Below are 23603 nucleotides of genomic sequence, written 5' to 3' on the forward strand. Positions count from 1 at the left end.
CTCTCTTGATTTAGCGAGGACCAATGTATGGGAAACGGGACGGAGACAGTGGGACGATCTCGACACCCACCAAAGAGCCTTCCTGCCTGGGACCCAGTCCTGCTGCGCGCGCCTCGGGCAATTACTAGGCTATGTATGGGTGGGGGGTGGGGGATGGAGGGAATCACTCCGAGAGGTTTGGGATTCTAGGCTGGACTGGTTTTCGGATATTCTGAAGCTGTGGCTCCGGACCAGCACCTGAATGGGAATTCTAGAACGACTAGTTTTGCCACTGGTTTTGCATTTAGGTTAGGTGAGCCAAAAGCCCCGTTGCCACGACGAGGGAACTAACTCTGTTTATCTGGAACTTCTTTTTAATGTGAGTTTTTCTGCCGCAGCTGGTTGATCGTCTGATCCATTGCCTAAGCGAATTTTGGGTGGAGCGAAGAGAGGAAGTTTGGCTGGAGGGTGGCAACCGGGTTGGGGGTCTTTGTAAGTGACAGTAAGTATCTTAGCAAAGCATCAGCTCGCTCCCCGGTGTCCTGGTTTTGTTTTCAGCAGGCTTTCCAGGGTGTGTGGTCAGAAGGAAGTTTTGAGGCTGGCAGACCTGTTTTGCTTATTTAGTGTCTGATCAGTGGCTTGGTGATGCACTTGGAGCCCGAGTTTTGAATGCTTACTCGGGCTAACGCTAATCCTTCATGAAGTTACTTTTAGGATGGAAAGGCGGTGAGATGGCTGTCTCTTGGATTTGCAGCTAACTTATCCATTTTGCAACAAAGCTCTTTCCTGGTTTGAAGGGAGTGGAATAGGAGGTGTGCTCAGCTGGTCTTGTGGTTTTCCTAGCTTTGGGTGGGATGGCTTGTCTCTCTCAACAGTCTTCCACTTAAGTATTGCAGGTCGGGCACAGTCTGGGGGCACAGTTAGCTAGCTGGCGACCTTCAAACTAGACCTGTCCCAAGGGAGATCAGGTGGTATGGCTCTGGTTGTCACACCTGGTAGTGGCTCCACAAACAGCCCATTAGGTTGGTGGCTATGAGCTTGGTGTTGTCACGCCTACTCCCAGTTGTTACTCTTCAGGAGGTGGCTGAACTGGATCTTGTGATGGCCAGGGCAACACTGAGTAATAGATGGGAGTTTATGGAGCAGTAACCCTTAGAGAAAGGGGAAGCAGTGAATCACAGATAAAAGGCTTTTGGGTGTTGTTCCTGGGGACTGTTATGCAAATGTCCGAAGCTGGAGTTGACTGCCACAGGACCACTAAGTTTCCAAATAGCTCCTGTTCTTGTGTTGACTCCTCCTCCTGGCTTGACTCTCTGTTTTATACACCTTTAAAGTTTTGAGTTCAGTTTGTCACAGATACAGGACCACTGAAATTATTTGTCTTAGGAGCTAATTTTGGTTGGAAGTTTCTCAATTCTTCTAGGGTTTGAAGTGTATCGGTGTACAGTTATATTAGCTAGATTCAGTTTTTAAAGACTGAGGCATATGTAAACATGTTTCCTTTTTCATTCGTGGCATTGATTATTGTGTGTGTGTGTGTGTGTGTGTGTGTGTGTGTGTGTGTGTGTGTGTGTGTTTTACTGAGTCTGAATACATGACATGCTAGAAAAGTGCTACACCACCAAGACAAGCTTTCCCAGCTATGTATTTTTTCTTATCATTCTTACTAACATGTTGTCAATTTTATTGCTGTTGGAAGAACCAACTTGGGTTGTTTGTAGTTGACATACAAAGCCTGCCTCCTCCCTGAATTAAAAACATTCAACTGTACATCTAAAAAATTCTGCCTTATGGGATGCTGTCACAAAAGGTTTGATGACATCCTTTGAAATAAGCAACTGAGTCCCCAGCTGTAAGGAGGAAGACATCATGTACTTGTCTTTGTGTCTTTGACGTTGATTGTGTTTATTAAAGTGCCTTCTGTTTGTGAGCGTCATACATACTGGGCCAAATTGTTCTAAGGTGGGTACTGTGGATTCGCAGGGGCACACCCTGTGAGATTGTTTTAGAAGCATCAAGCCAGAGTATGCATGAGGCTTTGAGGTAATTTAATGTGAAGTGTGGGAGCATTCAGCCCTCTCGGCAGTACACATTTACCTTGTGCAAGAGTAGACAAATTGTGGTAATGGTTGGGGAGGAACATTTCATTTCTGTTCATATTTAATGCATGAGCCTGAGTGTTTTAAAGTTTAGTGCAACCTTTCTGAGTGTGTGGCAGTCTAAGGGCTTGGACTCTTCTGGCTCTGCCAGTTAGCTGCCAGGTCTCAAGATAATGACTTTCGAATTTCCATATCTTCAGTGATGAGATAAATATGCAAACTACTTGCTTTTGTATCCAAGTACCACGCCTTTCATGTGATTTGGCACACAGTAGGCTCTTTGTGAGTGTCATTGAGTGTCTCCTGTTTCCTGTCCTTTCTTGTCATACTTGGAAGCTCAGCATTTCTCTCTCTGCTGCCTAGTGGAACAGTGAAAGAGGATGGAATAGAATTGAAAATGGAGTAACACAAAGATGTCCTTCCTGTCTGCACCCTTTTCATTAGAAGTGAGCGAGATCGCCGGGGACACGTTCTCAAATTTCCCGTGTTTTAATCTTAGTTTCCTAGTTCATTGACGGCAAATGGATTGTGTGTTTCTTCTCTCCAATTTTTATTATAACTTCCTGGGATGATGAATATTTTTTAGTCCATCTCATCTTTTTCTTTTTCCTCCCCTCCTTCTTGTCATTTCTGTAACGTCCTGTTACAGAAGTGATGTGATCTTAAAGCCCTGCTCTCAGCCAAGTCCAGGAAAGCGTGTCTATGCTACAGCTAAGGTGGGAACATGAAAGTTCAGGGCTGAGGTGGTGGCCTGGATTTTAGAAAGGAATCCTGAGTTTTGAGGCCCCACCAACCCTAAGCCATTGAACCTTCTGAGGAATTGGTCACTAAAACGGTCCTGAGGAATATGTGGTATGATTTGTTCATATTCATGCATCTGGAATTACCAGGGCTGATCTGGGGGCCAGAGAGATGGTGAGCTGGAGTAGCGTTCATTGGTGCTCGGGTACAATGGGAGTCACTCTCTACTGTGCCCAAGGAGTGAGCCCTGCTTTATATATTGTAACTAAGAATCTTCAGGTGTTGAGTTCAAGGAAGACAGACAGACAGTCAGCTGCTCTCTGTCCAGCCTGTCTGTCCTGCTAGGCTGGGGAGCTGTTTGAGTCCAGGAGATGTTAGAGGGGGGAGAGTAGAAGTGGAGTTCACACAAGTGGTTTGCTCCTCTTTGAGTACTGGGACCAGTGTTACCATGACACTCAGCTGGTGCAAGTTGGGGGGCAGATGTCACCACTTTTGGAAAGTGTTGCTTGCATAATGCACTCGTGAGGATTGATGAGACTTTGTCCTAATCATAGAGTTTCATTCAGCCACCTGGTGTCTTCACTATGGATGAGATCTGGATGTGTAGATAACAGTCACTGCCACACAGTACTGTCTGTGACCTGTGAGGTGCTTTTCCTGTATCCCCTTGCTGTGTGACAAAGCTTTTCCCGGAGAGACTTAACATATGTATACCTACATTGTATAGGAATCCCATGACAGACCAAATACAGATACCACCAAAGTCCAGTTTGGTGAACCAATGAGTTTTATTGGACTTCCAGGAATATCGGTGAGGGGTCACTTACAGGAGCAGAAATGACTCAAAAGACAGCTGCATCACCAAAGCCCACCCCAGCTGGGAACCTGGAGCACACTGCACAGCCTGGTCTAAACCTCTTCCAGGAAACTGGGCTGGTCTCACACAGACTTCTTTGCAGCTTTTACTGATTATCCTGGCAGGGAGGAGCCTAGTAAATCTGGTCAGTTTCAGCGATTTCCTGAAATTGTTTTGAGTATTTTACTTTCTTGTTCAAGGAACTTCCCTGCTGGGTGGAATGTTTTAATTTTGGAGTAAACTGTTACACAACACCCCATGGGTGTTCTTGAAATATATGCAAAATGGGCCTAAACCCATTCTTTATCTGCTTTGACAGGTAGAACCATTGTCGACTGAAACCCACCTTTGCAGACACAAAGGCAAGACAGAGAAAGGAATTGCAGTCCCTCTCTCAGGAAGTGAGCAGCCCCTTCAGATGGCACCCTTGGAGACCCTGACCAAGGCTCTTCTCTTTGGCCTGGGGTAAGTGTGGTGTTCCCCTGAGGCTGGGTTTAAGCATTTGACCTCTAAGACCTTCAAGTCTTTATTGTCACAGAGTGCCACATGGACCACTGTTTTGGGACAATGGAAAGTATGGTATTGGTGACTGGTCTTGGTGGACAAGAGGCTACTGTTCTCCCCATTCAGAACCGGCAGCTTTGAAACCTGTGGTGGCTTCAGCTTCTCAGGGGCGCAGGCTTGGTGGGTTCCTGCCACTGTTACCTTGTTTTGGAGACTCCAGAGGTTGACCCCCCACCTCTGTGTTCCTGGCTTCCCCTTTGCCTCTTGTCTGGTACTAGGAAAGGGGAAGAAAGGACAGATGTGTGTGTGTGTGGGAGGGCACACTTGGTGTCCCAGCATGTGTGTGTTGTATGTAGAATCATGTTAAAGGAGAGAGGCTCAGTCTTCTCCCTGCAAAATGTGCGGTGGGAGAGCATTTCACGGGATTGTCATCGATGTGATCAGACTGGACTCTTTCATTGTATGACGAGCCTGGAGCTTCATCAGAAGGGAGCTAGGGCTAACCGTGTGTTGTGAGTCACTTAGAGGAGAAAGGCTTTGAAAACACATCTCTCTTTTCTCCTTGGAGGTCCAGCAGAAAGGGCTGTACACTTTTCCATTTCTGCTCTGTGAATAGGGACAGTGGTCTCTGTAGTTCCCATTGATTTCATTGGGAGAGAATGATTAACACCAAAAGGCACTTTTCAAGGAATGAAACCATAGCTCAGTGGCTAAGAGCATGGGCTGCTCTTCCGGAGGACCCGGGTTCAATTCCCAGCACCCATGTGGTGGCTCACAGCTGTACACAATTCTACTTCCAAGGTATTCAGTGCCCTCTTCTGGCCTCCACAGAAGCCTGGCATACATGTAGTGCATTTACATACGTGTAGGCAAAACGTTCATACACAGAAGATATTTTTTTTTAAATGGAGCTTTTGAACAATATGAAGTTAGTATTATTCTTCTCAAGTTTGCCTGCTGCTCACAAACTTACCCTTGGTGATGGCACATTGTGTATTCATTTTTTTAATGTTAAGCAGGTTTTGGTAAGATGCTGGGGGCAGCTGACTTTGAACAAAATAGGAGCCAGAATGGCAGCTGCTTCCTGAGGCCTGACCGACCCTGCAGCTTCTAAGGTTTCCCACCTGCATTCCAGGTCCTGCTAGTGGGTCCTGCAGTAACCTGCTCTTCCAGTCTTGCCTGCTGCTCCTCCCTGCCAGAACCCAGAGCCAGCCCTGGCCACTCCCCTCTGATGAGCCCCGCTGTGGCTAGAGAAAGCTTCTTGGGTGTTCATGTCACACGGTGTGATCCTAATTAGCTTATGAACTCTTCTTGAAAGGTAGAGGTGACGTCAGCAACGACGGTCCCTGTGCAGTAGTGCACTCTGTCTGTCCCTTACTAACCCTTGGGACCCATTTTACTTCCTTCTAAATTTCACCCACCAAGTGCTAGTTAGTGCCCTAGTCTCTTTCTGTGGGAGGGCTCTCCTGTGAGGGCTTGTCTCTCCTTTGATCAAGTACCCCTGAATCCCCAAACCTCCATGTCATCTTTGTAGGAGCTATCTACTAGGAAGGCATTCCTGTCACAAGCCAGTACTAAGGTTTCACCTTGTCCCTTCCCCATGGACTTCCTGTGGCTTCCTTCCCTCCAGGACCTAGCATGCCAAGCGTATGTCTTGTCTCTGGCCCAATTCAGTCATCTAGAGAAACGACATTGGGAAACGACAGAACCTTCCCATAAACCCTGGTCCCCTAGCTCTGTAGTCTGTGCTTCTAACTGAGGAGACCTACTACCATGGGGCTGCTTGTCCTTCCCCTCAGCTGTTCATTGTGTGGACTACAGTGGCTGCATGGGGTACTGGGGTGCTTCAGGAGAGGCTGTTCTCCGATCAGTCTTCCTAGCTCTGTCTTAGGGCATGCTGTCCTTGCCACTCTTCTCCTTAGAGCTGTCTTCTCCCATGTCTGTGCTCAGTCATTATGTCACCTCCTCAAGCTGGATCCACCCTCCTGCCACTGCCTTCCTACTCTGGACCCTCTGACCTTTCTACTCCAAGATCCCAGCATGACTTGTCCACTCCTCTTGAATACCCTCCTTCCTGAAAGGGTGTTACAAATCTTGAGGGCTCTGTCCATGTAGCACCTATCTAGGAACTCTTTAGGGTCACCTAAAATCTGTTCAAAGACATCCAGAGAAATGTCAGATTTGTTTCTAAGGTCTTCCAATGAGGAGAAAGAGCCAGCTTAAAGAGGAGAAAGAGCCAGCTTAAAAGGAAGCAAGGGGCAGGCCTGAAGGGAGCCTGTGCTTGTCTGAGCCCGTGTGTTTTCACACTGCAGCTGCTCCAGCTGAGTTATGCGATGGATGCATCATCCCTTGGCTTTGAGTGCAGGGCCCAGCCACCCACCCCAGGGAGCCAAAGCAGGTTTCTGTGATGAATAATGTCCATTTGCTCCCAGTGCTCAGGCCTATGGCCTGAAATGTTCCAGGGAAATGGGAAGATAGACTTACCAAGCTTCTGGCTCCATCCCCACTCTTGAAAGACACCAAAGATGTCAGTGTGCTAAGTTTTATCTGGTGGCCAGCCATATTCCATAGCAATTTCTCAGCAAAACACTAGACATGCTCTGCTTCTTGGGTGACCCTCATTGTAACATGGTGGGAAGATGGCTAACCTGGAAGTCAGAAAGCAACAGGATAGGGATGGCATGCTGGGCTTGGTGACATATACATCCAATCCCAGCAAAAACTATCTGATCTCTGTGAGTTCAAAGCCAGCCTGGTCTATATTGCAGTTCCAGCCTGGGCTACTTAGTGAGACCCTGTCTCTAAATAAATACATGCACACACACACACACACACACACACACACACACACACACACACACTACACACACTGAACGCCTACTGCATATCTGGCATTCTGCTAAGTGCTCTCAGTCAGGGTGGGGAGTTCCAAGATCTTCTCTTTCGGTCTCAAAACACACAGATGTCCAAGCCCCCATGGCACTGTGTGCATCGTCCTGTTTTTTTGAAGAATCATGTGAGTACACCACTTTATTTTTTTTTACTATTAATCCCACTTATCTCTCCGTCTCCTCACATTTGCCCTCTACCCTTGTAGCCTCCCCCCCAATCAAATTTAAAAGAAAGAACCAAAACACCAAACCAAACTAAAGAAAGAAAGCCTCATCTTGTTTTACTGTAACTCATCTCCCAGTACGTGTAATGTCTGATACCATGTAAATGCTGTGAAATTAGTTGTTATACATTGTTACTTAAGAGAATAATGACAGAAATTTATCTGTACTTGTGTTGTACAGATGCACATTTTTTTCTAAAGCTCTTTCATTCTGCAGTTGGTTAGATACGTGGATGTAGAGAGGTGGGCACAGGGGGCTGGCTGCAGGACCAAACCTCCTTCCTGTGGTGTGTGAGTCTCCTCTTTGAATCCAGAAATGGGACTCAGACTGAACCCATCCTTGCACTTTACCTGACTTCTGTCCCCATGGATGCTGTCTGTTAATCTTGGGGGAGAAACAGGGCCTTTGAGGATGATGTCTTCTGGTCACACTGATTCTAGAGAGAAACAGGGCCTTTGATGACGATGTCATATTGACTGTAGAATGCAGAGCCTATGTATGTGTTCATTTCTATGCTGACAAGGTCTGCAGTGTTTTGTGTATTGGTTAAAGTCAGTGTTGCTTGAAGCACTCTATCTAGGTATGGCTCGGGGAGTGGCTAGATAATGTTTTTAAAACTGCAGAATCAGGAATCTCGCTTTAGTTTTAGGTATTTGTTCACAGGGGGGTGTCTTGAGCTGGCTCTTTGAATTCCCTTCTAAAAGTTGTACTTTCTAGTCTTTTTAAGGAGTAGGAGACCATCTTAGTTTTGAGTGGTATGAGCCTGTGATGTACATAGGAGAACATCTTAGTCTTGAGTGGTCTCCGTCCGTGGTATATACAGTTTAGAGTGTTGGGCTTTGAGTCGGATGCTTAGGACACCTTTCCCCTGGCTTGTCCCTCTCCTGCCCACATTGCATAAACATTGGCATGACAGGAACAGATGGCCATTCCGGAGCTCCTTTGATGTCACATTTGGTTGCCTGGGTTGGGGGTAGAGTGGTTGCAGCCAGTCTCTGTGGGAGGAGGAGAGGCTGCCTGGGAAATACCCACTTGACAGTGGGTAAACAGAAGGAAAACTCCAGAAACTCTGGGTGCCCTGGTCCGTGTTCAGTCCAGACAGCAGCGGTGTGGGATTTACAGAAGTGTTTAACTTGGGAAGGAGCCAGAGCACAGAGCACAGGCTTTAATTGATGTTCTGCAGAGTTTGGTTTTCTTATAGGAATGAATGAACCGGAGTGTGGCGGGGTGAGGGGCTGCTTGTCAAGACTTCCAGGGTTGGAAAGAAAATTTCTCTCAGAAACCTGGGTTAGGCTCAGGGGAGGGCACCTATAACCCCAGGTAGTCAGTGGAGAGCAGAGCAGGGCTTACCAGGGTGTTTTCCAACTGATTAAGCATCATCAGTCTGTGTAATGAGGACCAAAGGCTTTGATGGAGAAAAGGAAGTATTATAATGAAGAAGCGAATCCAGACAGGGTGTGAGACAGCAGAATGCTGAAAGAAACAACAAGGGCTGGCAGGGAGTGAGCGGACATCAAACAGCAGTACAGGGTCTGAGGTGTGGAGGGCACAGGAGAGGAGGCTGTTGCCACTGGCAGTGGGGAAACCAGGCGGGGCCTCCAACCACGGTGGAAAAACTAAGTCACAGAGGCCACCTCTAGTTCCTGTTATTCTAGCCTTGAGCTAAGAACTATTGATACTTTTCTAATGTGTTTACAGAAGTCCCAGTGGGTCAAATTATGGCCGTGTTTTTTAGGGCTAGTGGCATCTATTTGCTGGGCTTCATAGTAATTTCTCTGAGGGTGTGAATATGGGAGCTCATCGAATTGATTTTTTAGCATACCATTCGTTCCTTATACGGCTGTGAGTGTGGCCTTCGAAGGTGCCCTCAGGAGACCAGTGATGTGTGATGGGCAACTCCTCATCTCTCCAGGAATTACTGTAAGGAGAGAGAGGGCAGCCCCACAAGAAGGATGGGCTGAGTCAGGACATTAGCCAGCAAACTGTGAGGGCTGAAGATGGGGAAATTACGAAGGATGCTGTCATCTTTCTGTATGTGTAGAACAATCTGTTTATCTATAGTACACATGGCCCTAGAATTAGGGCTGTTAGACTTAGCGACCCCCCCCCCGTTTTTACAAGGGTGCAAACCACATGTGAAATTGTGAATTTGGGGCTTTCTATGGTCCAGGAGTGTCATTAGCTTTTGTACAGAGCTTACATCTTTGGTGTCAATGACAGCTCATTGTCAGCCACCCAGTCACCAGGGAGGCATGCCAGGGTCCAGAGCATGCAGCAGCTCTAAACTCTGATGTTTAGTAGGTCAGGTATAGGAAATGCATTTTTGACTTAAGGCGATGGGTGTAATTGGGAAGTAGCTCCATCATAAATTGGGGAGTGTACCTGTATTTATTTCAAGTTGGGACACGAAGCCTATATGGACTTTTAGTATAGTATTTCTGCTTTATTTTTTTTCTCAGTGATACAGTAATCTAATGTGTACACATACCTAAGAGGCCATTAGTCCTAAAAAGATCCAACACAACAAATTTGAAACCTGTTTTCCATTGTGTACATTTGTTCATTGTACATGGTACTGTGTTACACGAAGACATTGTCGTGCATGTTTATATCTTATATTGCCCACATTCCTCCGTCTCACCTACCCTGTTCTTTCTCATCCTGCCCAGTCCGGTTAGTCCTGTTTATTCTCTTAGGGAGTTTCACGTCACGTATATGCACAGGATTTTATGTATCTGCATAAAATCTAGGGACCATAAATGGGAGAAACACATACTTGTCTTTCTGAGACTGGCTTAACTTGTTTCATGTGATTATTTCCAGACTTTGTTTTTCTTTGTAAATGAAAAAAAAATCCACTTGTGTTGATACCACGTCTTAAAAATCCATTCTTACGTGGTTGGACATGCAGGTCTAGTAGATGGGCTTTTTGTTTGTGTCCCTGGTGTGACTATTAGGGATGTAAGTCTGGGAGTTTTATTGCACAGCTCCCTGTCACTGCTCTGAGCATTTCCTCCCATGTAGGTCCAGTTGATTTTGCTAGAAATCACTCCTCAGGATGGACGGAGTGATTTTTCTTTTTCTATTAATTGTGTTCTTAGACAATTTCATACTGATTCGCCGTGGCTTCCGATTACCCCGGCCTCGCCTTTCTCTCCTGCCAGTGGTCAGCCACTCACTCCTCCTGTCGAGGTCCCTTTCCCAGATCTTGTTCTTGTCTTTTTTGCTTTACGATAAGCGTAGTTACTTTTTGGGGGGTAAAGTGATTACTCCTATCTGCCAGTTGGTATTTCCTTAGTGAAATACAGAAAAGTGTTCATTGGACAAGGCAAAGTCAAGAGACTCACATTCTTTCTTCTTGGGCACTTCCTGCTTCTGATTCTGACCACCTGTTGGTCAGGTGAAAGTGCCATCCTCTACAGAGTTTTCTCCTAATGTGGTGGAACCAAAAAGCAGATACATTGGCTCATGGCTCATGGCTCATGGCTCCTGCTGGTGATTCAGTCACTGAGTGGTTGAAGGTCGAGGTAGAAGAATTGCTGTTTGAGAACAGCACAAGTGAGTGATCTACAAGTAAGATCCTTACAAGAAAGCCAACACAAAGCCGTGACCTTAAGACTTATGTATGGATGTTAATGTGTCAAGACAGCCTTGGTTTGACCTTGTGTTTTTTATTTATTCATCAGACCCAGGTTCTGTGGCTGGAGTTTTACTTTTGTATGTGTGTTATGTTTTAAATGCTGGGTTCTTTTCCTTTCCTTCCCTTCTACTCTGGGACTAAAAGGTTTCATGTAGGTTGAAAATGGAAACTACGGAAAACACGGGATCTGGAAGTAATTTTCATCGGGAGAGAAATTACCCAAATGGGAAAAGACGCTTTTTTGTTGCTTGCCAGCTGAGGGGAACACAAAAGTGGGTAACTTGCTTTCCTTCAGTAATTGGATACATTATGCAAGGCTAACAATTTCCCTGGGACTTTGCCGTTAGCAAAAGGCAGGCCCCGGTGTTGGCCTGTCCCCTCTCTGAGTGCATGGAGATGGGGGTGAAATCCACGTCATCGCCCTTCTATTTCTGACACTTGAACAACACTGATTCCCGCAGATGGGGCTCATTCAGTGACCACTGTCTGCCACCTCAACAGGGATGCCTGGGTCAACCCAGGTCTGGGACTGTGGGAAACAGGCTGGGGAATTCTCTTGTCTGGTGCTAGCCTTCCTGAGGGGATGGGACAGTTAGGAGTGAGGCCTTCTGTTGCCTCGTGTTGGGATTATCAAACCACTTCCTGTGACTGGGGTTCGTGGTCCCAGGCAGTTGCTAATTTCCAAAGAATAAAATTTTACTTTGGAAATTAAGTGACTTCTTTTGGCCTGTCATTTCTTCCAAGATGATTTTGTTCCCAGATATCTTTCCTGCTACCGTCCGGCATTGACTCCTGTGCTTCAGCTTTCTCTCATGGTCATGAGAACAGTTTAGTCTGAGACCTGCAGTCTGTTTTGGTGAAGTTCACCTTTTCCACAGTTTTGACCCATGTGGCCCAAATTGCCTGTATGTCAAAGATCATCTACCTACCTGTCTGTCTGTCTATTATTTTTTATATTGGTTGGGTTGGACACCTGGATGCAGATGTTTTTACTGCTGAGTTACTGCCCGCCCGGCCTGATTCTCGTGTCTTGTTTAATCGTTAATGTGCAGTTGTTGAGACAGAGTTGGCTGAATAAATGCCTACATCCCTGTTTCCTGTACTTAGTTCCAGAGGCTTCCAGGAGTCGTTGTTTGAAAATTTGTTCTACTCTTTGCTGACCACCTGGTTGATTTGAAGTGGCACAGTCACTTGAGTCTTTTACCACCCACCCAGTTTAGTCCTGGGTTCAGGTTCATGCGTAGGGGAAGGAATCCTTTTTGTTCTGCAAATGCATTTAATTTAGTAAGTTCAAAGAACAGTGTCTGAATCTCACTTAACATTTAGGGTTTATAAATGTAATTGAAATACTTGGGGAAAAGCATCATGTTAGAGATGGATTCGTCTGTGTGTAAAACTAAAACCAGACTCATTGCCAAATTTAATTTGTCAAGCGTTCTTAGAAAGAGGCGGCTTTCTAGAGAGTGTGAAGCTCATTTTGTCTTAGGCTCAGTAAGACCATTCTTTGCATTTCTCTTTCTGTGCATCTTTCCCATACAAAGCACTGTGCAAAACCCTGCGCATGCGGCTCACGACAGCTTTATTCAGAATTGCCCAATCTTGGAGGCAACCAAGATGTCTTTCAGTAGGTGGACACCTACCTCACACAATAGCATACTATATAGTGCTAAAAAGAAATGAGCAAGCCACGGAACAGCCTGGAAGAACCTTAGATGTAGTTGTCAGGGACTGGGGAGCAGGGGGGATGACTAGGTGGGAGAAAGAGGGTAGAGTGGATGGTCTGTAGATTGAGGATTTTGGGTAATAGTGATGTGTCATGTGGGCTCACTGGTTTTTAACAGATGTCCTTCCCTAGCAGGAAGGGGGCGGGGTCTTTTCTTACAGAACAGGAAGTCTATGAAAAAAAATCTCTGTACTTGTTCTCTGAACCTAAAATGATCTATATATAAAATTTTGGAGAACCCAAGCTGAGGAGATGCACCTCTGAATTCTGTCCAGGGGATCCAGTCAAGAGTGTATTGCTTGGCCTGTGTTAATTCTTATCATCCCCTGAGACCTTCTGCTTGGACAGTGGTTGCTAGGCAGCATGAGAAGTTCCTACGTTTCTGTACCTGCAGAATTGGGATGTGACAAGAATGGCCTTTTTCTGGGTCTCTTCATAGCTATGAGGCACCAGTCTCTAGGTCCTGTTTGCCCCTGTACTGTGGTAGTACTGTTGATACTAAATGGGCTTTTCTTCTATTTTTGATTTTTTTTTTCCTTTGGTACCTTCTATGTTGGTCAGACCTTCTGGCTTTTGGAGGCATTGGGAGCTGCTAGGACTCTGATAGTAATTGAAAGTCTTGGAAACACAAACAAATGGTCAGAGCTCACACTGGTATTTGTGCCTTTTTCTTGAGTCATTTCCAGGGTCTGTGTGCACAGGGCACGTAGCACGGAGCTAAGCAAGTGTGAAGATTTTCCTGGAACTTTGGTTGGGAGGGATTCACTTTTACTGAAGACAGCATCCTGGTCATCTGTATTTACCACAGGCTTCGTTTGTGGATGGAAGGGCTCCCTTGTGGTGACGCTGTACCAAGAGTGCCTAGGGGTAAGGGAGAAAGCTCTTCTGGTAGTAGAAGGCAGAGAGCTGGGCCTGTGATTTTAGGGGATTATCACGGGGATCCCCAAGGCTTAGTTGGATAGATCAAGAGAGAAAGTCATGGGATAGGAAGGTTGTGGTGTAGTGGCCTTTTGAAGACTGTGGTATGAGGGGTTCTAATCTGATTCAGGTGTTAATAGGCTCCTGAGTGGAGGGTATTAACCAAGCAGCTTCCTCATTTGGACCTCCGCTCTTAGCCATCGACATCTCTAAGCGCTGATTAAATTTTGTTATTGCACACACAGCCCGATCCCCCTGGTGCCATTGGATCTGTATTAATAAAATCTTAGCTTCTCCAGGCATAAATCTCTGTCTTTATGGTTGGTAAGAAAAGGGGCTTTCATCTTTTGAGGGTAGGTAGTTGAAGAACTCTATAAGGAGTTCAAGGGTAGATGAGAAATGCTCGGAGATCATTTATGGTTCTGTGCAGCCAGTGCTCATTTGCCGTCATTGGAGAGTCCTCCTCTCCCACCCTTGGCTCCCCCCCCCCCCCACACACACACACACCAAGCCTTGCTGTTGACGGTTCCCCAGCGCACACTTCCCTTTCTGGTTCAGGCAGCAGAGAGATTGGAGAGTTAACCTCTCAGGAGCTGCATCTGAAATCGAGGCCTGGCAGCGTGCGGCAGACCTTGGGTGCTTTCAGAGGTGCACACCCAAGTTTTCGGGCGGCTGAGCCACTTGTCTGTCTTAAGTGGCACGTGGTTAAAAACTTGTCCGCAGATGCCAGTGGACTGGTCTGCTTTGAACAAAATAATAATAACGTTCACATCTGCTCTCCTTTTCATCTAGTGATCTTAAAACCCCAAGTGCATATTAATTAAGCCTCACGTTACTGGAAGGTAAGAAAGGGTAGAGGAAAATCACTTTCATCACTGTTGCAAAAAAACTTGGAGGGACAGCCTCTGGGGCCAGCAGAGTAACAAGCATTTTGCACCCCGACCTTGCCTTTCATCTGGCGTCAGAGCTTCTCTGCAAGTGTTTCCTGGTGGGAGTGCCTTAGCAGACAGGCACGGAGCTCGATCTCACCCCAGCTTGGCAGCATTGTCCCCAAGCTTCTTCATGGCCTCACTGGGGGTTTTCTGGTGCTTTATGATGCGGACTGGGTATGCTGCAGATGGCTGGTGATGCAGTTTGGTTTTCTTGCCATCCTTTTGGTTTGATGATATGCAGTTAGGTAGGCAGGGCCTTTTAAATGTCAGCTGCCTGCCCAGCTGGTATTAAGTAATTTTTAGTTAGTAGCCTGGGGCTCCCTTGTACCCAATGCTCTCCCTCCAGTCTGCATCCCCTCTAAGTCAGGATAATAGAACCATCCAGAGAGAGCCATTGCTTTTCTGACAAAGGAGGCATGGGGTTTTGTCCATCAGAAGAGCAAAGCAGAACAAAGGCCACGAGGAAGTGGACTGGTCCTGTCATTAGCAGTGGGAAATCCAGCTGCCGGCCTGTGGGGAGGGAGACTGGGGCTCCTCTCACAGAGATCAAGGGCTGCTGCGTGACAAGTGGGGAAAAGCACTTGGCAGGGTGTGAAGTGTGCGCACAGTGAGTTCGAAAAGGAGTATGGTTCTTTGATTTTTAAACAGGAAATCTTTAGCTCCATTTGCAGAAATTCCTAGCAGCCAGTATCAAGTGTGCTACTGATTTTCCGACATCATATTGCCTTTCTTGACATCTGTGTGTTGAGAGAAAAGGTAGGGTCTTTAGGGCTGCCTCCGTGTCATACCTGTGTGGATTTCATCTTCCCGGCATTAAAGCTACCTACATATCTGTTAGCGCAGGCACAGGGGAATGCTTGTTATTTTAAGGTTGGCGGTCCCCTGAGTAAATTCTAAAGGACACTCTATGACAGGACTGTGCTCCAAGCATTATTGTCAAGTCTGTGTATTGTTTGTTTACCACGGTTTCCTTATACCATGGGGGCCCTAGTTGGTGGGAAATATTACTATTATGTTCCTTAAATGAAAGTAGAGCAAGGAAATGGCCTAGAAATCTACTTTATCGATAGGGTGGGAAAATAAATAAAATCCTTTGTCTCCTACTTGAGTACTGGGTTCTCTTCTTGCACAGGCAGCCTTTTTGCTCTAGTCAGTGTCAGGGGCCCCACGCATGGATGGTATTTCTTCCAGAGGTGTTGGGAACCAAATTCAGGTGGTCAGACATAATGACAAATGCCTTTGCCAGCTACGAGCCATTTCTGGCCCTGAGTTGGTTTTTATGGAGTACCAGCGAGGGCTAATTTTTCCTATGGTTAATTCTGTTAATGTGGTTTCTTATAGATTTTGCTTACTTTAAAATTTTCTCCTGGAATGTTTTAAGAGCACAGAAGAGCACAGGGAATACCATGCTTTCAGAGGGAAATATCTACTGGAGGCATGGGTGCCAGCCACAGTCACTTATTATCACTGACTCTAGGCATGGGTGCAGGCTATGGGCACTTGTTGTCTGTCTCTAGGCATGGGTGTGAGCCATGGGCACTTGCTGTCACTGTCTCTACCAGTTGTTCCTCTTACATTTCTTCCTCATAACTTCTGTCTCTTTGCAGCGATTCTCTGAGGTCACTATGACCTTCACAGCTCTGTATCTGGTGAGGCCCTGTGAGGTGGAAGTCATTGCCATCACCCACTTAGTCACTGTGCATCTGGGGTTTTCCACAGCCCCTGCTACCATGCACCCTCACTGTCATTTCCTAGCTCAGAATTGTTTCAGAGACTCAATCATCATGGACAAAGGACCCTCTGTAAAACTTTCTTGACTAATTTTTTTGACTGATTATACTTAAAAGTATAGAGTAAACAAGTGTGCTGCATTTTTTGTGTGTGTTAAAAAATATGCCCAAAATAAATCATTTCAAATGAATGGTTGTGCATTTACTACCTCAGTTTTCAAAATTTTCATCATCCCAAACAGAAACCATCTATCTCATTAAACCATCACTCCCCATTCCTCAGCCTCCATCCAGCCTGCCACAGGCCCTGCTAACCTCTATCCTGCATCCCATTTGTGAGTTCACCTATTTGGGATAAGTGATATTTCCTGTGTCAGTTCTTTTCTGTCCAGCTTCTTTCACTTGGCACCATGCTGGTCTACATTGCAGCGTGGCTCAGTGCTCTTTGGCCGAATCACATTTTCAAATATCTCCACACTGTGCTTTCTTTAACTGCTTCCACTTTCTGGCTGCTGTGAACACAGTAATCAAACTCAGCGGTGACTAAAAACAGTCCCGTTATAAGATGGGCAGTGGGCTTAAATTGGCATTTCTCTGGAGGCTGTGCAGGTGGCCGAATAAGCACGTGAAACAGACGGTCTGTATCGTGAATCATTAGAAAAAACGCCAGTCAAGACCACAGTGAGGTATCTTTTGTGATCGCTACAGTGGTGTTTGTGCTTCTTGTTTTAAAAGACTGTTTCACCATATAACTCTGGCTGGATAAATTTAAGCTGTGAAGCTTTCATTCCCACCCCAAAACCCTCCCTAGAGACAGGATTTCAGTCTATAGCTCTGGCTCACTTGGAACTGGCTGTGTAGACCAGGCTGGCCTTGAACTCAAATAAATCTGTCTCCACTTCCCAGGTTATGGGATTATGGGCATGTGCAACCATGCATGGCTGCCTAGTAAATTTTTAGACTTCTGTTATTGTGTGCATGGATACAGATGATGTATGTGAGTATCACGGCATGTGTGGATTTCAGATGACAACTTTGTGGAGTCTGTTCTCTCCTTCCACCTTTGAGTGACTTATGGGGGCTTAAGGAACATGGGTTGTCTGATTTCCTTGCAAGCACTCTTACCAACCGCTCTCATCAGCCTGGTGTGCATGTGTGTGTAATTGCTTCTAATGGAAAGTAAAAAGTGTTGGTGGGAGGGTGGGGGAGCTGGAACCCTTGCACACTGTTGGTGAGATGGTAGACCCTGCAGCCACCGTGCAAAAGTTTGGTAGCCTCTCAGAATGTGGAACTCAGCCCACATCCATGGACTTGGCCCAAAGAATTCAAAACAGGGACCTCAGTATATCCTTGTAAATTGGTTGAGTGGCTTTTGGACATGTATTGCCATCATTTATCAGTTCCTTCTATATAAGGGACATTTATTTATGGAGCCAATCCTGCCTTCCTTTAGAGCCCTAGAAACATTTGTGTGCTGTGTGTAAGGGTGCAGAGCCTGCAGAGTAGAACACTGTCACATCCTGAACCTCAGAGGCAGTCCTGCACCGTGGAGACCCCAAGGAAGTGTTCTGAGTGAGAAATCAGGCTTTATCTTCCAAACTCTTTTATTCTTTAGTCTTCTAGTCTCTGAGCCCCAAAATCGTATTTCCCAGGCATTAAATCTTGTTGGATTCACTATGATAGAATTGGCAGTTTCTGCAAATCAGACTCTGAAATGGAAACGGCGAGTATGAAACAAGAGTATTGGTTCTGGGTTCTTGGGAAGCCAGTCACTGTGTTTGCAGAGTCCAGTCTCTCACTCAGCTGTCTAGTAAACTATTGACAACTTATACTGAACTTTTATTGGCCTGGGGTGTAGTAGCTCACTATTCATATTCTGGAAATCTACTTTCAACAATAGAATGAAATATCCTGTCTTTAAAATATTCCCGTTTAAGCCGGGTGGTGGTGGCGCACGCCTTTTATCCCAGCACTTGGGAGGCAGAGACAGGCGGATCTCTGTAAGTGCTAGGCCAGCCTGGTCTATAGAGCGAGTGCCAGGAGAGGCCCCAAAGCTACACAGAGAAATCATGTCTTGAAAAACAAAACAAAAAAATTACTGTTTAGGGCTGGAGAGATGGCTCAGAGGTTAAGAGCACCAACTGCTCTTCCAGAGGTCCTGAGTTCAATTCCCAGCGACCACATGATGGCTCACAACTATCCCTTATGAGATAGTTGCCCTCTTCTGGTGTGCAGATATACATGGAAGCAGAATGTTGTATACATAATAAATAAATAAAATCTTTTAAAAAATTACCGTTTAACTCCACCCTTGTCCTGATTCTGGGGTTCTACACTAATGGGAAGGATTCCTAAATCAGGCATGGTGGGGCGTGAGCGCGCGCGCACACACACACACAGAGAGAGAGAGAGAGAGAGAGTTAGAGAGAGAGAGAGAGAGAGAGAGAGAGGGAGAGAGATGGAGAGAGAGAGAGAGAGGGAGAGAGAGAGAGTGAGTGGAGATTAGTCTGTCTTACAGGATGTGGTCCTGGTGGTCCAACAATGGCTGTCTCACAGTGGAAAGGCCCAGACCCCTTCAGTAGTTCCATCCATGAGACAGAATGTTTCTGCAGTCCCAGTCTGGTGCTGGAGCCCTGGGGAGCTGCTGGTCTTCAGCCTACATTGGAATCCTCAAGCCTGACTCAATACTGTCTACAGCAGCAGGATAGATGTACTTGCCAGCAAGAGGGAGGAGGACCAACAGGCAAAAAGCAAAGCTTCCTTCTTCCTTGTCTTTTCACCAGAAGGTACCACCCAAGTTGAGGGTCAATATCCATGCTTCAAATAACCTGATTAAGACTGGGCAGTGGTGGCACACACCAGTAATCCCAGCACTCAGGAGTTAGAGGCAGGCAGGCAGATAGACCTCTGTGAGTTCTAGGACAGCCTGGTCTACAGGGTGAATTCCAGGACTACCGGGGATGTTATATAGAGAAACCCTGTCTGAGAGGAAGAAAAAACAAACAAACAAGAAACCAAAAAAAAAAAAATTGGACTAAAGAAAATCTATCACAGATTAAGAAAGTTAATCGTAGGAGTGTTCAGCATCTTGGGTTTAGTTGATCCCAGATGGAGTCAAATGGACAACCAAGATTAGCCATCACAGACTGTAACCCAGAATTGTGAGCCATGAAACCCTTTTTCCTCTTTAGTTGTTTGATGGTGTTTGATGGCAGCAACAGAAAACAAGGCTCAGGCATCATGTGTGAATTTTTCTTGAAATATTTTTGCTGCATATTGGAAACAATCGGGGATAAAGCAATAGAGTCTCCCCCACACCACACGCCATAAACAGTTATTGTCCTTCCTAATCATTTGGTTGGATTTCCTGTGGGAGCAGGAAGGGAACAGATAGGTGGCAGTTTCAATTTGAGGGATGTTTAGAATAAGTCTATATAGACCAGGACAATGCAAAGAACACCAGTGACCTTGTTTACCCCCCTCCCCCCATTTCAACTTAGCCCCGAGTGTGTTACTACACTTTTCAGGTAGGCACACATTTTGTGGAGTAAGTGGACACATGTTGTGTCCTGCTGTATTGCCGTTTGTGGCTTTTATGATATGGTTTCATCCAGGAAACAAATGTTGGATGCTGTCCTTTCATGGCCTATTTATCTTAATTATATGTGGGACAAGTTTTGTGTCTGTCATACACATTTGAGAAGCGAGTAAAAACCATGCCAGCCCAGCCTGGTCTAGGTGGAGGAATATCTGTGCAGATAGCTTTGTATCCAATTCGAAGGTCTTCTGGATACAGCGTTCTCAGAGTCCTTGTACTGGGTTAAGTCCTGTGGTTTACACGAAGTGCTAAAGTCAGCAGGGTTGCATGAACCATCCCTTTAATATGAACTTAAACAAGCACAGATAGCACCATGGGAAAACTGTGATTGCCGGGCACCACCTGCTTTTATCCCGAGCACTGAAATCCTTTGGGTGTTTAGAAAATAGCTTTAGGCAGAGGCAGTCGGATCTCTGTGAGTTCGAAGCCAGCCAGGGCTAAACTGTCTCAAAAAACAAAACAAAATAAGGAGAGAGGGGGAGGGGGAGTGAAGGGGGAGAGAGAGAGAGAGAGAGAGAGAGAGAGAGAGAGAGAGAGAGAGAGAGAGAGGGTGGAGGGAGGGAGAAGGGAGGGGGAGAGAGGGAGAGGGAGGGAGAGAGGAAGGAAGGAAGGAGGGAGGGAGGGAGGAGGGAGGGAGGGAGGGAGGGAGGAAGGAAGGAAGGAAGGAAGGAAGGAAGGAAGGAAGGAAGGAAGGAAGGAGCCTTAGTGGGTTTGGGACAATTTTGCCAAAAAGGATGGAAAATAAAGCAGGCATTATGTTCTTATATATGTGTAGACTGGGTTGAGTTGACAAACCCTCCTGCTGGTTTTGCTCTGTCCTGGAGGCAGTATGGACAGTTTTAAGCAATGTAAAGAAGTGTATTATTTCTCCTAGTGCTTTAAGTGGTTCAGGTCCCCTTTCTTTCTGATAAACAGGGTCACAGTTTAGAGATCTTGTTTCAACTTTGTATTTGTTCTCAGGACACCTCTAAGTTCAGGGAGCTTAGGGGTCTGTGTGAGCACTTCTCTGACCCCACATGCCTCGTCATCTGTGGGAGATAGTAATACCCTGCAGTACTGTTGGCAAGAGTAAACGAGCTTGTGTATTAATCGTTAGTCAGAGTGGTAACTACGGTTTCCCCGTGGGTTAGACGCTCAGAGATGGGCAAGAGGGTGGCTTTGCCCGTTCTGAACACAGCAGCCTAGTGGGTAACCAGTTGGGCTTGGAGTGTAGTGTAATACCCTGTTTTAGCTGCTGTTGCTTCTTCTTCTTCTTCTTCTTCTTCTTCTTCTTCTTCTTCTTCTTCTTCTTCTTCTTCTTCTTCTTCTTCTTCTTCTTCGTCTTTCTTCTTCTCCTTCTCCTCCTCCTCCTTCTTCTGAGACCCAAGACCTGTCATTAGAGTGAAAGTGGTGGGTGACTTTTCTCTTGGGAAGACTTCTTGCAGGCATTTTGCGTTCATCTTAGAGAAGGCAGCTTACCAATGTGCGTGACCATCAGTTTCCTCAGGACAAACGTGTGTCCCAGTAAAGGTACTCAGTTCACATTCTTTGGAGACTTTAAGTTTGCACTTGCCCCATCTTGTTAAATAATGAATGGGCCACACTGTGCACACCAGCATTCTTTTTGCACAGGGCTACAATTTAAGCATTATATAGCTCATGGCTTTGAAAGGGTGTCTGAGCCATCTCCAATAAGGCTGTGTGAGGCCTTGTGTGAAATCGACCCCGGCATCGTGCCTCCCTCTCTCCTTGTCTACACTACACCACGGTCTGAACGCCTTCCCTCAGAGTAAATGCAGTTGCTACTGCTGAGCACAGCCCTGAAAGAAATCTGAATTTGGGAATTAAGGGGGCTTAGGTTGGAATTCTGCTCGGCTGCTTCAGCTTAGTCGTGTAGTTCTCGGAGCTTCGGGTTGTAAAATGGTGCAGCCTTGTATTCACTGATTGAGTGAAAACCTTCATTGTTCCACTGTATGTATGCAGACTGACAGGGCTTAAGTTTCATTCTTTTTGCAACACCCACGTACACACACACACACACACACACACACACACACACACACACACACAGACAGACACCACTTCTCCAAGAAAAATACCTCGTATTAACAAACGAATGGAACCTTTAGTTATTTAGTAAAAGTTTTGTGAAGGGGCAGGGTTAGCATTCTGAGGGGGCCAGGACTCTGGTTTTTAATCTCCCTGTAATTTTCACAGCTCTGAGATGACACAATGTGTAATATAGCCCAATAATAACCAACCTTTATTGCTGCTTGTCCTCCTATTCCAGTGTTGTGTGTGCAGCTCATAGCTCACCTGGGAGGGGTGTAAGTATTATTAAAAAGCTTGTTTACCGATGAGAAACTGGAGTTTAGTATGGTTAAGTAGCTAACCTGATCATCCTTGTGGCCTCAGAGCTGCATTCTGAGCCAAGCCCCCTGCCCCCCAAGAGTAGAGAGGTGACCCCGGGGACGAATTGGCTGGAGAACGGGGTGGGGGTCCTTCCCTCCACGCCCACGGTTTCCTTCTCCATGCCTCTCAGGCGTTCTGCTAAATCTCAGGGTGGCAGAAAATGAAGGGAGGCATTTTGTATTAAGACCAGGGTGTGAAGTGGTCTTTAAAATATTTCATCAAAGACGAGGGTTTGCTGTTTAGACCATAGTCCCCGGAACCCTTGGTGGCTGTATTTGAAATGGTGTATCCTTAATGCTTACAGCTTGGTTCTTTCTCTGAGAGATGCCTTGGACAGTAGTTTCTTCATAATGATACTATCTCCAAAGTTGAACCCACTCCCTTACGAGTATTATATAATGCAGCTCTCTCCTTATTCCCCTCTCTCTCCAGGGAATCGATTCCTTCTGAGTTAGCAGTTTGGGACATTATTCTCCTGCCCTGTTAAGAAAGTGTTTCCTGATGGTGGAGAGACACTGGCCAAGGATTGGAGTGTGTCCCTTTTGTTCTGGATGACGCTCCCTGGCAGCCCATTATTTATAGCTCAGGAGGGCAATGCAGGTGCTGTTGACCCGTCAGGACAAGTTGGCTCTGTATTCCTTCTTCAGGAAAGTTGGGATGCAGCCCTTCCTCAGAGGCTCGAATCGCACTAATCATGAGCTAAGTGTAAATATATTAAAAATACAAATCATACTTGGCTACAGAAATAAACATTTTGACGTCCTGTCTCCCACAGCTTTCCTCCGTGACTATTGTTCGTGCCGCTGTGAAAGCTTTTCCTAAAAGAATATTTTTCTAACTTGTTCAGTTTGTCATTTTACTGTCGTGAAATTTCTAGCAGAAAACACTATTGCCAGGATTTTATTAGGGGGTGGTTAGCGTCTGATTGCTGAAATGTAGTGGTAGTCTGAGCTTTCAGGAACTGAGTGTGTCCATGGTGCAAAACCTTTTTAGTGGCTTTGTGACCACTTGGAAGGGCCTTACAAGTTTTTGTTAACCAGTGGCAGTGTTGTGACAGGTGGGCTGATCCCTGTAGCACCGAACCCTGGAGTTCAGTGGCTTCATACACTCCCAGTGTCATTCCTAGTTTGTTTCAGAAGCCAAAACTGTTTGCAGCCCGAGGAGTTGAGGGTGGGTGGTTCACTCTGTCTCCATGTGATCATTCAGGGATCCAAACTGACTCCATATGGCTGGGCTAAGATCCGAGTCCTTCCCCAGCTTTTCTGAATTCTCTGAGGGGAGAGACTCAGAGGGAATTAGCCCAGTACTGGGATCTCTAGAGGGGGCAACTTGACCATGGTCAGATTCTGATGGCTAGAATCCTGGCAGTGGCTCTT

General features: G+C 46.1%; 1 protein-coding gene across 2 annotated transcripts in view; it reads left to right on the forward strand.

Moving 5' to 3' along the window:
* The window catches only part of Tiam1 (TIAM Rac1 associated GEF 1), a 342013-nt gene that overhangs the window by 169116 nt on the left and 149294 nt on the right, over window positions 1–23603 (forward strand). For both annotated transcript variants that reach the window (XM_027415559.2, XM_035444349.1), the window contains one exon: window positions 3995–4140. The gene's annotated coding sequence lies outside the window, so the exon portion shown is untranslated. The remainder of the gene's footprint in view (window positions 1–3994; window positions 4141–23603) is intronic.

The sequence above is a fragment of the Cricetulus griseus genome, chromosome 4, assembly GCF_003668045.3.
Source record: "Cricetulus griseus strain 17A/GY chromosome 4, alternate assembly CriGri-PICRH-1.0, whole genome shotgun sequence".
Classification (NCBI taxonomy): Eukaryota; Metazoa; Chordata; class Mammalia; order Rodentia; family Cricetidae; genus Cricetulus; species Cricetulus griseus.